This window comes from Oncorhynchus gorbuscha, linkage group LG05 (genome assembly GCF_021184085.1).
Source record: "Oncorhynchus gorbuscha isolate QuinsamMale2020 ecotype Even-year linkage group LG05, OgorEven_v1.0, whole genome shotgun sequence".
Classification (NCBI taxonomy): Eukaryota; Metazoa; Chordata; class Actinopteri; order Salmoniformes; family Salmonidae; genus Oncorhynchus; species Oncorhynchus gorbuscha.
The window spans coordinates 7,777,199-7,791,783 of NC_060177.1; positions in this window are offsets into that span (position 1 = coordinate 7,777,199).

Here is a 14,585-nt window from a genome sequence, read left to right on the forward strand (position 1 = left end):
CTAAGTGACATGTCCCCAGACCCGGCAGGTTAACCTAAGTGACATGTCCTAGACATGTCCAGGTTAACCTAAGTGACATGTCCCCAGACCCGGAAGGTTAACCTAAGTGACATGTCCCCAGACCAGGAAGGTTAACCTAAGTGACATGTCCCCAGACCAGGAAGGTTAACCTAAGTGACATGTCCCTAGACCTGGCAGGTTAACCTAAGTGACATGTCCCTAGACCTGGCAGGTTAACCTAAGTGACATGTCCAGGTTAACCTAAGTGACATGTCCAGACCGGGCAGGTTAACCTAAGTGACATGTCCCCAGACCCGGCAGGTTAACCTAAGTGACATGTCCCCAGACCCGGCAGGCTAACCTAAGTGACATGTCCCCAGACCAGGAAGGTTAACTAACCTAAGTGACATGTCCCTAGACCTGGCAGGTTAACCTAAGTGACACATCCCAAGACCTGGCAGGTTAACCTAAGTGACATGTCCCTAGACCTGGCAGGTTAACCTAAGTGACATGTCCAGGTTAACCTAAGTGACATGTCCAGGTTAACCTAAGTGACATGTCCAGGTTAACCTAAGTGACATGTCCCTAGACCTGGCAGGTTAACCTAAGTGACATGTCCCTAGACCTGGCAGGTTAACCTAAGTGACATGTCCCTAGACCTGGCAGGTTAACCTAAGTGACATGTCCAGGTTAACCTAAGTGACATGTCCAGGTTAACCTAAGTGACATGTCCCCAGACCTGGCAGGTTAACCTAAGTGACATGTCCCTAGACCTGGCAGGTTAACCTAAGTGACATGTCCAGGTTAACCTAAATGACATGTCCAGGTTAACCTAAGTGACATGTCCCCAGACCTGGCAGGTTAACCTAGTTGTGACATGTCCCTTGATTCAATATGCAGGTTAACCTGGTGATTCATTCAATATGGTTATGACTTGATTCATTCATGTGCAGGTTAACCTGGTGATTCATTCCCCTAGACCTGGCAGGTTAACCTAAGTGACATGTCCCTAGACCTGGCAGGTTAACCTAAGTGACATGTCCAGGTTAATTCATTCAATATGCTAGTGACATGTCCAGGTTAACCTGGTGACATGTCCCCAGACCTGGCATTGTTAACCTAAGTGACATGTCCCTGATTCAATATGCTGTCCAGGTTAACCTAAGTGACATTCCAGGTTAACCTAAGTGACATTCAATAGACCAGGTGATAATGGTTAACCTAAGTGACACTGTCCCATTCAGACCTGGCAGGTTAACCTAATGTGATTCATTCAATATGCTAGTTGTGATGACTTGGTGATTCATTCAACCTAAGTGACAATGTCCCATTCAATATGGAAGTTTAACCTAAGTGACATTCAATATGCTAGTTGTGACCTGGTGATTCATTCAATATGGTTAACCTAAGTGATTCATTCAATATGCTAGTTGTGATAATGACATTCAATATGGTTAACTTGGTGACATGTCAATATGACCTGGATAGGTTAACCATTCAATATGACATGTCCATTCATTCAATATGCTAGTTGTGAACCTAAGTGACATGTCCAGCTATTTGTTAATTCAATATGCTAAGTGACATGTCAATATGCTAGTTAACCTAAGTGATTCATTCAATATGCAGTTAACTTGGTGACATTCCCTAGTTGTGACAACTGGTGATTCATTCAATATGCTAGTTGTGACATGTCCCTAGACCTGACTTGGTGATTCATTCAATATGCTAGTTGTGATGACTTGTGATTCATTCAATATGCAGGTTAACCTAAGTGACATTCAATATGCTAGTTGTGATGACTTGGTGATTCATTCAATATGGTTAACTTGGTGACATTCCATGCTAGTTGTGATGACTTGGTGATTCAGGTTAACCTAAGTGACATGTCCCTAGTTGTGACCTGGCATTCATTCAATATGCTAGTTGACATGTCCCATTCAATATGCTAGTTGTGACACTGGTGATTCATTCAATATGCTAGTTAACCTGGTGATTCATTCAATATGCTAGTTGTGATGACCTGGTGATTCATTCAATATGCTAGTTGTGATGACTGGTGATTCATTAATATGCTAGTTGTGATAATGGTGATTCATTCAATATGCTAGTTGTGATGACTTGGTGATTCATTCAATATGCTAGTTGTGATAATGGTGATTCATTCAATATGCTAGTTGTGATGACGTGGTGATTCATTCAATATGCTATTTGTGATGATGTTATTGATTCAATATGCTAGTTGTGATGACCAGGTTTCATTCAATATGCTAGTTGTGACATGTCCCCATTCAATATGCTAGTTGTTAACCTTGGTGATTCATTCAATATGCTAGGTTAACCTTGGTGATTCATTCAATATGTTAACCTTGGTGATTCATTCAATATGCTAGGTTGTGATGACCTGGTGATTCATTCAATATGCAGACCTTGCAGGTTAATTCAATATGCTAGTTGTGATGACTTGGTGATTCATTCCCTAGTTGTGATGACTTGGTTAACCTATGCTAGTTGTGATGACTTGGTGATTCATTCAATATGCTAGTTGTGATGACTGGTGATTCATTCAATATGCTAGTTGTGATGACTTGGTGATTCATTCAATATCCTAGTTGTGATGACCTGGTGATTCATTCAATGGCAGGTTAACCTGGTGATTCATTCAATATGCTAGTTATGACTTGGTGATTCATTCAATATCTAGGTTAACCTGGTGATTCATTCAATATGTTAACCTGATGACTTGTGATTCATTCAATATGCTAATAATGTGACATTCAATATGGTTAACCTAAGTGACATTCAATATGCTATTTGTGATGAGGTTAATTCAATATGCTAAATGACTTGGTGATTCATTCAATATGTAGTTGTGACGAGGTGATTCATTCAATATGCTAGTTGTGATGACATTCATTCAATATGCTAGTTGTACAAAGAGGTGAAATTCAATATGCAAATTGTGACAACTTGGTGATTCATTCAATATGCTAGTTGTGATGACTTGGTGATTCATTCAATATGCTAGTTGTGATGACTTGGTGATTCATTCAATATGCTAGTTGTGATGACTTGGTGATTCATTCAATATGCTAGTTGTGATGACTTGGTGATTCATTCAATATGCTAGTTGTGATGACTTGGTGATTCATTCAATATGCTAGTTGTGATGACTTGGTGATTCATTCAATATGCTAGTTGTGATGACTTGGTGATTCATTCAATATGCTAGTTGTGATGACTTGGTGATTCATTCAATATGCTAGTTGTGATGACTTGGTGATTGATTCAATATGCTAGTTGTGATGACTTGGTGATTCATTCAATATGCTAGTTGTGATGACTTGGTGATTCATTCAATATGCTAGTTGTGATAATGGTGATTCATTCAATATGCTAGTTGTGATAATGGTGATTCATTCAATATGCTAGTTGTGATGACTTGGTGATTGATTCAATATGCTAGTTGTGACGACTTGGTGATTCATTCCTTTGAATGACTTTTAAAACAAAACGGGAAGCCCATTAGGCCTGAACACAAAGACAAACGAGGTGCAAACAGAAACATCTCTTGTGAGCTATACAGATTTAGCCCCTGAGGTATTCTTTATCAAAACATTGTATTTCCTCCCAAGACACCAGTGTGTTGTTACCTGGTAGTGTGGAGTATTTGCCGTCTGGGATTGTATAAAACATCTTCACTGGGACTTGTAACCAAGTGACGGCAAGTAAACATGAACCATTAGGTAGTTCAATGTAGTCTAGTTTAATGTAGCCTAGTTTAATGTAGTCTAGTTTAATGTAGTCTAGTTTAATGTAGTCTAGTTTAATGTAGTCTAGTTTAATGTAGCCTAGTTTAATGTAGTCTAGTTTAATGTAGTCTAGTTCAATGTAGTCTAGTTTAATGTAGTCTAGTTCAATGTAGTCTAGTTCAATGTAGTCTAGTTTAATGTAGTCTAGTTTAATGTAGCCTAGTTTAATGTAGTCTAGTTTAATGTAGTCTAGTTTAATGTAGTCTAGTTTAATGTAGTCTAGTTCAATGTAGTCTAGTTTGTAATTTAATGTAGTCTAGTTTAATGTAGTCTAGTTTAATGTAGTCTAGTTTAATGTAGTCTAGTTTAATGTAGCCTAGTTTAATGTAGTCTAGTTTAATGTAGTCTAGTTTAATGTAGTCTAGTTTAATGTAGTCTAGTTCAATGTAGTCTAGTTCAATGTAGTCTAGTTTAATGTAGTCTAGTTTAATGTAGCCTAGTTTAATGTAGTCTAGTTCAATGTAGTCTAGTTCAATGTAGTCTAGTTTAATGTAGTCTAGTTGGGGTCCTTCTGTAGCTCAGTTGGTAGAGCATGGCGCTAACGCCAGGGTAGTGGGTTCGATCCCGGGACCACCAATACGTAGAATGTATGCACACATGACTGTAAGTCGCTTTGGATAAAAGCGTCTGCTAAATGGCATATATTATTATTATATTATATTATAATTATATATTATTAATGTAGTCTAGTTTAATGTAGTCTAGTTTAATGTAGCCTAGTTCAATGTAGTCTAGTTTAATGTAGTCTAGTTCAATGTAGTCTAGTTTAATGTAGCCTAGTTTAATGTAGTCTAGTTCAATGTAGCCTAGTTTAATGTAGTCTAGTTCAATGTAGCCTAGTTTAATGTAGTCTAGTTCAATGTAGCCTAGTTTAATGTAGTGATGTAATGACAGTGATATCAAATCATGCTAGGAATGCGTACATATTCATTTGGAAAGTCTCAAATTGCCTGGAAAGGTAAAAGTTCAGATTTTGGAGGGGGGAAAAACTATCCAATTGGGTGAGCTTTACAATTATTATTATTATTTAAATCTCAATGGATTGATAGTGTTGCAATCCAATTTAACACCTTCGATAAGGACATTGTATGAAAGAACAAAACAGAAGACGCATGAAATGTGTCTATATTTAAATTGTTCCTTTCACAAAGGCCTACACATTACATATGATCATCCTCAATTAGTTATGTTATTATCATGGTGTGCATCCTCAATGTGAGTTTGTGTGGTGCTGAACTGCAAGTAGCCTATTACTGCATGTTTAGATAGAGGTGTTCAGGGAAAACGTTGTGGTGCTGAAGGACAGCTCCGCCATTCAGCCAATGGTATCCCGAATTTCACTGAGTAAGAGTCGGACACACTTTGTCACAACAGGTAAATTAGAATGTACACTGTATCATTAGACCTAGCTGACACACAAACTAAAATAGGGAAAACGGAGCGTATTAAACGTTTATGTTACAGGCCTACACTTTACACGTGTGAGTAGCCTCAGACTGGTCTCAGAGTAAACGTAACATAGTAAATATAAATCTGTGTGACTCAAATTAGTTTGATATGTTACATTTGTTATGGTTACATAAGACAGGTTACTTAAAGGTAAAAATGAAAGGAGGGTGGTTGTTCTGGGTGGATGGGTTGGCTTTAGCCACAACAAATGGCAATTCGTAACATATTCTACAAATTGCAATTCGTAACATATTCTACAAATTGCAATTTTTATCATATTCAAAATAGGTGATAGACTTCCACTAAATAATACAACCATGTCTCACATTGTCTCGGATTGAAGTACAGAATAATATGAAATGCTCCGAGACCACGTTGGTAGCCTACATTCAAAAGAAAAGATCACTCATTGGCCAGAAGTCAATTTGATGTGCAAGTTTTCCCACCCAATTCTCCAAAAGAGGTTGATAAAATGACACAGACTTTCACAGTGATGTCATTGTGGTTTGAGTATGCATCAGTTCTAAACGTCACACTCTCTCCAAACCTCTCGGGGTCAAAGTTCAGGTGGCGGCCCTTAGCTCACTGAACATTTCGGATAGAAATGCGTGCGCAGGGGGTTCATGGTGGGCTCTTCCTGTGTTGACGTGCACAGGGTTCATGGTGGGCTCTTCCTGTGTTGACGTGCACAGGGTTCATGGTGGACTCTTCCTGTGTTGACGTGCACAGGGTTCATGGTGGACTCTTCCTGTGTTGACGTGCACAGGGTTCATGGTGGACTCTTCCTGTGTTGACGGGTGCACAGGGTTCATGGTGGACTCTTCCTGTGTTGACGTGCACAGGGTTCATGGTGGACTCTTCCTGTGTTGACGTGCACAGGGTTCATGGTGGACTCTTCCTGTGTTGGCGTGCACTCTTCCTGTGTTGACGTGCACAGGGTTCATGGTGGACTCTTCCTGTGTTGACGTGCACAGGGTTCATGGTGGACTCTTCCTGTGTTGACGTGCACAGGGTTCATGGTGGACTCTTCCTGTGTTGACGTGCACAGGGTTCATGGTGGACTCTTCCTGTGTTGACGTGCACAGGGTTCATGGTGGACTCTTCCTGTGTTGACGTGCACAGGGTTCACGTGCACAGGGTTCATGGTGGACTCTTCCTGTGTTGACGTGCACAGGGTTCATGGTGGACTCTTCCTGTGTTGATGTGCACAGGGTTCTTGGACTCTTCCTGTGTTGACGTGCACAGGGTTCATGGTGGACTCTTCCTGTGTTGACGTGCACAGGGTTCATGGTGGACTCTTCCTGTGTTGACGTGCACAGGGGGTTCATGGTTAACTCTTCCTGTGTTGAAATGCACAGGGTTCATGGTGGACTCTGGGTTCATGGCAGCCTTGCATATAGTATCACCTGGGACCCCTGAGAGACTCAGGACACTGAGACTGAAATAACTTATCATACATTTTATGCAATTGTATTAAATAGTTGGCTAAATCCAAACCAGCTTGTTGGACATTTGGAGCATAGATCTCTGGATGTTTTAGAAACATCACTGTTATGAGATTATTTGACCTCATAATGGAAATGTCATATTCTTGATGCAAATAATGAGTAATCAAACATTTAAAAAAAGTGAATGGTAGTTTGTTGAATTCCAGACAGTTCAACCCTCTTCCCTGCTATAATACATGTGACAAGTGACTAAAACGTGAGCTCACTGCCACGTCTGCAATATCACACTTTACCACAAGATGTCAGTCTTTTCACATGGAAACATTACAGGGTAGATTTCTGAAAGGTCCTCAAGGAAAATAGCTCAGAGGCCTACCTTACCTCACAGGTTGGGGAATCCTAATGCCTACTATCGGTATTAGCATCATGGTTTTGAGTAGGTCTGGATTGTTTTGGTCAAATGTGTTCATTCAACTAGTGCCGGCTTATAATGACCAATAAAACACAACGTTGATCACCTGAACACCCCCTGAAGCCATATAAATATTGCTGTGGTAACATGGCGTTAGTAGCCTGGCGATGTAGGTTGAAAAATACTCATTAAATCAGTTGCTACTAGCGTCTTTAACTTGCACCATGATCCAGTCTTTGAGTTCATTGTGTCCTCTGACAAGCAGTAATCTTTCTGCATATCTTCTGTACCAACGATGCATAGCCACAGTAGCTCCACTGTAGTGAAAGAGAGAGGGAATCCTCAGTGATTGACATTTCCTACGGTTTCTGATACAACTTCTAATAACAACAGATGGGACCTAATAGACCAAATCTACCAGAGGCCCTGACCCACCTATAGCTTTTACACTGAAGAATTCCCCTGTGACCAACCCAAACAAAGACCCATGGTTCTGGACACAACCCAGTATGTTGCAACCTGAACCTTGCATTTGGTTTCCACCACATGCAGTGGACAGAAGCCCTTGGTGCGTAACCACCACTATTGCCTGTTGAGAGAAATCTACTTGAGGCTAAACACCTTCCTCTTCTGGAGGAAAAACAGAGCCCCCAGTGATGGCCTAATTTGGTGCCAATTTCAAAGCGCCAATGGAAACAGGGCTTTAGTGTAAGATCAGCATAAACCAGGTGGCATCTTGCAGCACATTCATTACAATAAATCAAATCAAATTTTACAGTAGGTCCTAGTGTGTGTGCTGCCAGTGTGGCTGGAGGTCGGTAGCAGGTAGGTTGGATTGGGTCGTCTGCTTGGTTGTGGTGTTCTGGAGTCTGTTGGCGAGGTCAGGTCTCTGGCAGACAGACACTCCCTGGCCCAGTCTGCCCGACCGGATTCATAATTAATGGTGGGTAAGCAGCTCAGGTCGCTCCCTCTCTCTGGTTGGGGCACGGTTATGGCAGCCTCGCCACCGTGGTCACCTCCGGCTCTGACACAGCTGCCAGTTAGTGGCATAATGCACTATATTATTCAGTACAATGCTTATAAGAGGAGAGCCGCGAGACAAAGCACCAAGCAAAACACTGTAATTAGCTGGTTTGGTAAATCAACGGCAGCAATCAGGGAATGATCACATGGTCTTAGGTTAATGATTATCTCTGCTGTTCCATCGTCTGAAATAGATATTGCTGAAACTATTTGCATTCAATAATGTTTATTCTGCTTCTGAATTAGATGAGCATCGGTGTTCAAAATAGGTCAGAGGGGGATTATAAACCAAGCAAAGATAAGAAAAAGAAAATCAAATGTAATGAAAGTTCCAGCTACCTCTAAGACTTGTAACTTCATAAGCTCTGTCTTACACAATGAAATGATGCCTCAATGCTTCCTCTACCTTCCTTTCTCCCCCTCTACCTCAGTCTCACTCACTCAACTCTTACCTTCCTTTCTCCCCCTCTACCTCAGTCTCACTCCCTCAACTCTTACCTTCCTTTCTCCCCCTCTACCTCAGTCTCACTCCTCAACTCTTACCTTCCTTTCTCCCCCTCTACCTCAGTCTCACTCCCTCAACTCTTACCTTCCTTTCTCCCCCTCTACCTCAGTCTCACTCCCTCAACTCTTACCTTCCTTTCTCCCCCTCTACCTCAGTCTCACTCCCTCAACTCTTACCTTCCTTTCTCCCCCTCTACCTCAGTCTCACTCCCTCAACTCTTACCTTCCTTTCTCCCCCTCTACCTCAGTCTCACTCACTCAACTCTTACCTTCCCTGCTTTAATCTGCTCTACTGAAACCCCCCCCCCCCTCTCCCTATCCCATCTACAAAAAGCCTCACACGGACCCAAACCCAATGAGCGTAGGGTCACCCTGGAGCTAATCTGATCAGCCAGACAGTGAAATGAACCCAGCTGCAGTGCTCCTCTCCTGGGTCTCCGGACTCTCAAAGCACCATGAACTCCTCTAATGCTATCAGAGCCATCTGAATGGCACTAGAGTAGGTGAAGGATGTGGATGGTCCTGTGGAGGGAGGGCCAATGGGGCCAATAAAGAGACAAAGCCTGGAGTCTGGGAAAGGCCTAATTAAAGGGCTGGGAGACAAACTGGCTGTCAGGAGGAAAGGTAATATCATTAGGGTTTGTGGAGAGAGAGAGAGAGAAGGGCTGAAGTCTATAAATGTCAGGAGAAGGAGCTCTGCTGAGCTCAGGTCGAGCGTTCCTCAATGAGTTTCCAATTCAATGTGCTTAAACTCACCCGGGCTCCATCCATTAGGTCCCTGCTCAGGTTTGTGTAGAGGACTGATCAGTTAATGAAAGTAGACTATCGGATTGCAACTCAATCGTCTCGTCCGAAACGACGATGCATTTTGATACACCTTGATTGAGTCATCTTCTAAGCAATTAAAGAGTATTAAACAGGAACAGGGTTGCATATTTGAAGAAAGATCATTGGACTTCAACATTAAGAAAAATGTATTTATTTTACAACTTTAAAAAGCGACTTTTTAAGCACAAAGATTCACTCTTATATATAAACACTTTTTCTCTGCATAAAAAAATGGTAGCATGTGCACATTGTGCTTGTCTGTACAACCGCTCTCTGGGCGCCCCTCGGCAGCTGGGACCCAGTCTACATTTTATTGCATAAGTCACATGTGATCCGCACATGTCAATTTACAGGATAGTGGAAAGAATCGAGTTGAAAAGGAGAGAAAATAAGGACTAGAAAGACTCCTTTACACAGTGAAAAACAATAGCAGCTTTCAAAAGGAAGGCGTTGCACATTGTCCAGAAGAAACTAAATCCAACAGAAATATAGACCAACTAATGGAGCCTGTGATTGTGCTTTACTCAACAACAACAAAACAAAACAGCTGAACCTAAAGCAAATCCTTCCACCATGTAAACCAACGCTAAACAAAACAAGCTGGTAAACTACAACCCCCTCCAGGAGAATCTGCAGTTAGGAGCCTATTTTTCCCTTTGAAAAGTGACCGAGCACTAACACTAGATGTACGGTTGCACACATCCCATAAGACAGGCTACTTTTACACATCTTCTGTTAACTACAACTTCCGACACTACTCTATTAGAATCTACATTTCAAAAACTACATTTTCCCGAAAGGCAGTTGATTTCCCCCCCGTTGTCTCTGAGGGGGAAGGCAGAAACTCTTGTTTAAGCATTATCGTTTGTCATCTTGTGATATCTCAGACTTGAGACTGACAAACAAAATGCTTCATGGAAAATCTGCAGAAACAAAAAATTAAGAACACCTCAAACAACCTGGACATTTAAAGACTTTGGTATGAACAAAATGAAGCACTCAATCAACACAGGCCCTATTGGTACGCCTGACTGTCCCAATATCCCTTTAAAGAATGGACTTCATTCTAAGTCCCGTCAAACTATGAAATATGCATAGTGGTATTCATGTGAAGAAATGAGATTGAATAGACATGACCAACCAATGATTAAGAGAATCAAACAGTATCCATTAAATATCCAAATCAGGGGATCTCAAGTTATGACAGGTTCAGAGTGCAATTTCTCAGCAAACAATGACTTGCCCTCCAGAATGAAATCAGAGCAGGGCACAAGAGGGCAAGGGTCACAGAGGGTGAAGAGGTGACCATCTGAACCCTGTGACTGACATGGAACCTGGGAGATCAGATGGAGCAGGTAGACACACACACACACAGGTAGACACACTCACACACACACTACCTGGTCTCAGATGCGTTTGTGCAGTCTTGTGAAATCCTATGGTCATAGTCGTGCTAAAACAGATCTGGGACCAGGCTAGGAAACACAAGGTTGGGGCTTTGAGTTTGAGAACTACTGCACCTGAACTGACAGTGAATTTCACTGAGAGTAAATGAAGGTTAACCTCCATTGCCTAAACCATTTCCTCGGCATGTTCTAATGAAAACATGGAGCTCACACTCTTCTTACGGTCTCCTCTCTGACAGCAGCACCCGACTCACACCAACAGGAGCTTTTCTTTCATTATTTTATACATGTCATTGGCCTCACCTCAAAGAGCGAGGGCCAACGTCACTGCAGTCGTCAGATTCAGTCCTTTATCAAGTTCAAAAGGCATTTAGGAAAATGGGAGAAATGGTCCTTTGAACAAAAAACATTTCAATCCTCTTACGCACTTTACAATTCCTGTAGCCGGTCGGAGACGGTGAAACCCGATCCGTCTGAACCACAGCCGCAGAACATCCTTCTCATAAACAATCTTTGATCTGACTCCATATCAGTCAGAAGTGAAACCCGATCCGTCTGAACCACAGCCGCAGAACATCCTTCTCATAAACAATCTTTGATCTGACTCCATATCAGTCAGAAGTGAAACCCGATCCGTCTGAACCACAGCCGCAGAACATCCTTCTCATAAACAATCTTTGATCTGACACCATATCAGTCAGAAGTGAAACTGTCTCCTTCGTCTTGGCCAGCCATTGTTTACCAGTCAGTTAAAAGCTGAATCATTCCCTGTTGCCGCGGCTGCACCACCGACAGGCTCTCAAGACTCACGCCTATTAACCGTCTGAATTAGAGGTGGCTCTGCAGCCCTCTTCACTCACATCCACCTGTCAATAGGCCAGGCAGGGAGATTGAACAGGCCTGAGCCCACGCATGCTAACGGATGGGAGAAAGACCGACTGTCATTAGCTCGCTTTCCGCTAGTGTCTCCGTGTGCCAAGAATTAGGGCAGCGTTCAAAACAACCTCAGCCGCCGGCGATGTTCTTGTTGAGAAACTACAGATGTTGACAGTGTTCCTCGAACAACATGACGCCTCAATCTGCCCACACGCACAGACACACACACAGACACGCACAGACGCACACGCACGCACAGACGCACACGCACGCACAGACGCACACGCACGCACAGACGCACACGCACGCACAGACGCACACGCACACACGCACGCACAGACGCACGCACACACGCACGCACAGACGCACGCACAGACGCACGCACAGACACACGCACGCACGCACAGACACACGCGCACAGACACACGCACGCACGCACAGACACACGCACGCACGCACAGACACACGCACGCACAGACACACGCGCACAGACACACGCGCACAGACACACACGCACAGACACACACGCACAGACACACACGCACAGACACACACGCACAGACACACACGCACAGACACACACGCACAGACACACACGCACAGACACACACGCACAGACACACACGCACAGACACACACACACACGCACGCGTTTCCAGAATTGTAGTGTATTGATTAGCAAATGATTGATATAATTTCCAGATGATTGATAAGTAATTAAAATGTAGTGTAGTAGCCAGTATTTCTGACAATGAATGTAAAATAGGATATGATGTCAGTGTTACTGAAATAATAATAATATTCAATGAGAAACTACATTCATCTACATTTCATTTGCTGATCAGACACTCACAACTGGAGAGGGTTCACGAAAATCAACCCATGGTGAAATTAAAATGAGTGAAATCACTAAGGAAGAATTCAAGATGGATTTATAATGGACATGAACAGAGCTCCAGTCTCAGACTGAGGGGAGGGCGGCCATTTCCTGGCAATGGGCAAAGATAGGATGTAATGTAACGACTATAGCGAATGCCTCTGGCTCCAGTATGTGAAGGATGATGGGTCGACCCCAGGGAGCTGTAATGGGAGCTCGTTGTGGCCGGGGATCAGGGATGCTGCCTCCCATTGCTGGGCTGAAATACAACCCGTGTCCCAGAGCAATCAAACTGACCTGAGAGCAGCTACATGGACACCGCCCCTGAACAGATTAGGACTACGGGGCTCCGCAGGGTTCAATCTTCGCCCCCCAAAATTAGATTGTGGTGAGGTGGTTATGAGGCCTATGGGAATGGAGGGGGTGAGAAGTTGCTGCCCCTAAGGGCTTTAAAAAAAAAAACATTTTTAACCTTTATATAACTAGGCAAGTCGGTTAAGAACAAATTCTTATTTTCAATGACTGCCTAGGAACAGCGGGTTAACTGCCTGTTCAGGGGCAGATCGACAATTTGTACATTGTCAGCTCGGGGTTTGAACTTGCAACCTTCCGGTTACTACTCCAACGCTCTAACCACTAGGCTACCCTGCCACTGATCACAAGTCAGATCTATTAACTGGACACTGATGTTTTAGGTTGGGATTGGGTTAAAATAAACTGATTCTACATCTGGGGTTACTCATGATAATCCAGGGGAGCTATTGTTAGTGAATGACGATAGTAGCTCCTCATCTTTCTACTCTGAACACCAATCGGTGGACTATTTACTTTCATAAAACAACAAATAACATTTGGTACGTTCAAAACAACTATTATCAATGTTGTTGGGAAACTGGTCGGTCGGGGAGAAAACCTTCCAACATTCAGAATTTATAAAGACTTAAATGTAATGTAAATGTTATAAAGACTCGCCTCCAAAAAGAGTCTTTATACATTAGACTCATATCATACTCCATCTCCTCCAAAAAGAGTAGACTCATATCATACTCCATCTCCTCCAAAAAGAGTCTTTATACATTAGACTCATATCATACTCCATCGACTATTTACAGTATGGTTTCAGTCAGCTAGTTCTTCAGCCATCTAAAACACAGGAGAACATTAGGGGGAGACTAGTGAAGGAATAAAGTGTTGGAACAAAGCTATTCAATCAACCCACTCAATACCTTCTGTAGCATCCTGATGAGTGAAGAGACAAATGGGGGGGGGGGGCACCCTTTTTCTCCCATACACAGACACACTCCCTGAAGCTACGTTTGCACATAATTACAACAGCTAGCTCGGAATAGACCACAGCTGCAATTACAGTGGCAAAAATAAGACCCGGGACGAACAGCACCGCAAACATTTAGCGCTTTTAGACTGAACACACCTTTCACCTTCTCTGTAACCAGATCACACACACGTAGCTACGTAGGCTACACACACAGATATATGTGCACACACACACGTAGCTACGTAGGCTACACACACACACACAGATATATGTGCGCACACACACACGTAGCTACGTAGGCTACACACACACAGATGTACACACACACACGTAGCTACGTAGGCTACACACACACGCAGCTACGTAGGCTACACACACACACACACACAGAGCTACGTAGGCTACACACACAGATAGATGTGCACACACACACATAGCTATGTAGGCTACACACACAGATAGATGTGCACACACACACGTAGCTACGTAGGCTACACACACACAGAGATGTGCACACACACACACAGAGATGCACACACACACACAGAGATGTGCACACACACACACAGAGATGTGCACACACACACACACACAGAGATGTGCACACATAGCTACGTAGGCTACACACACACACAGAGATGTGCACACACACACACAGAGATGTGCACACATAG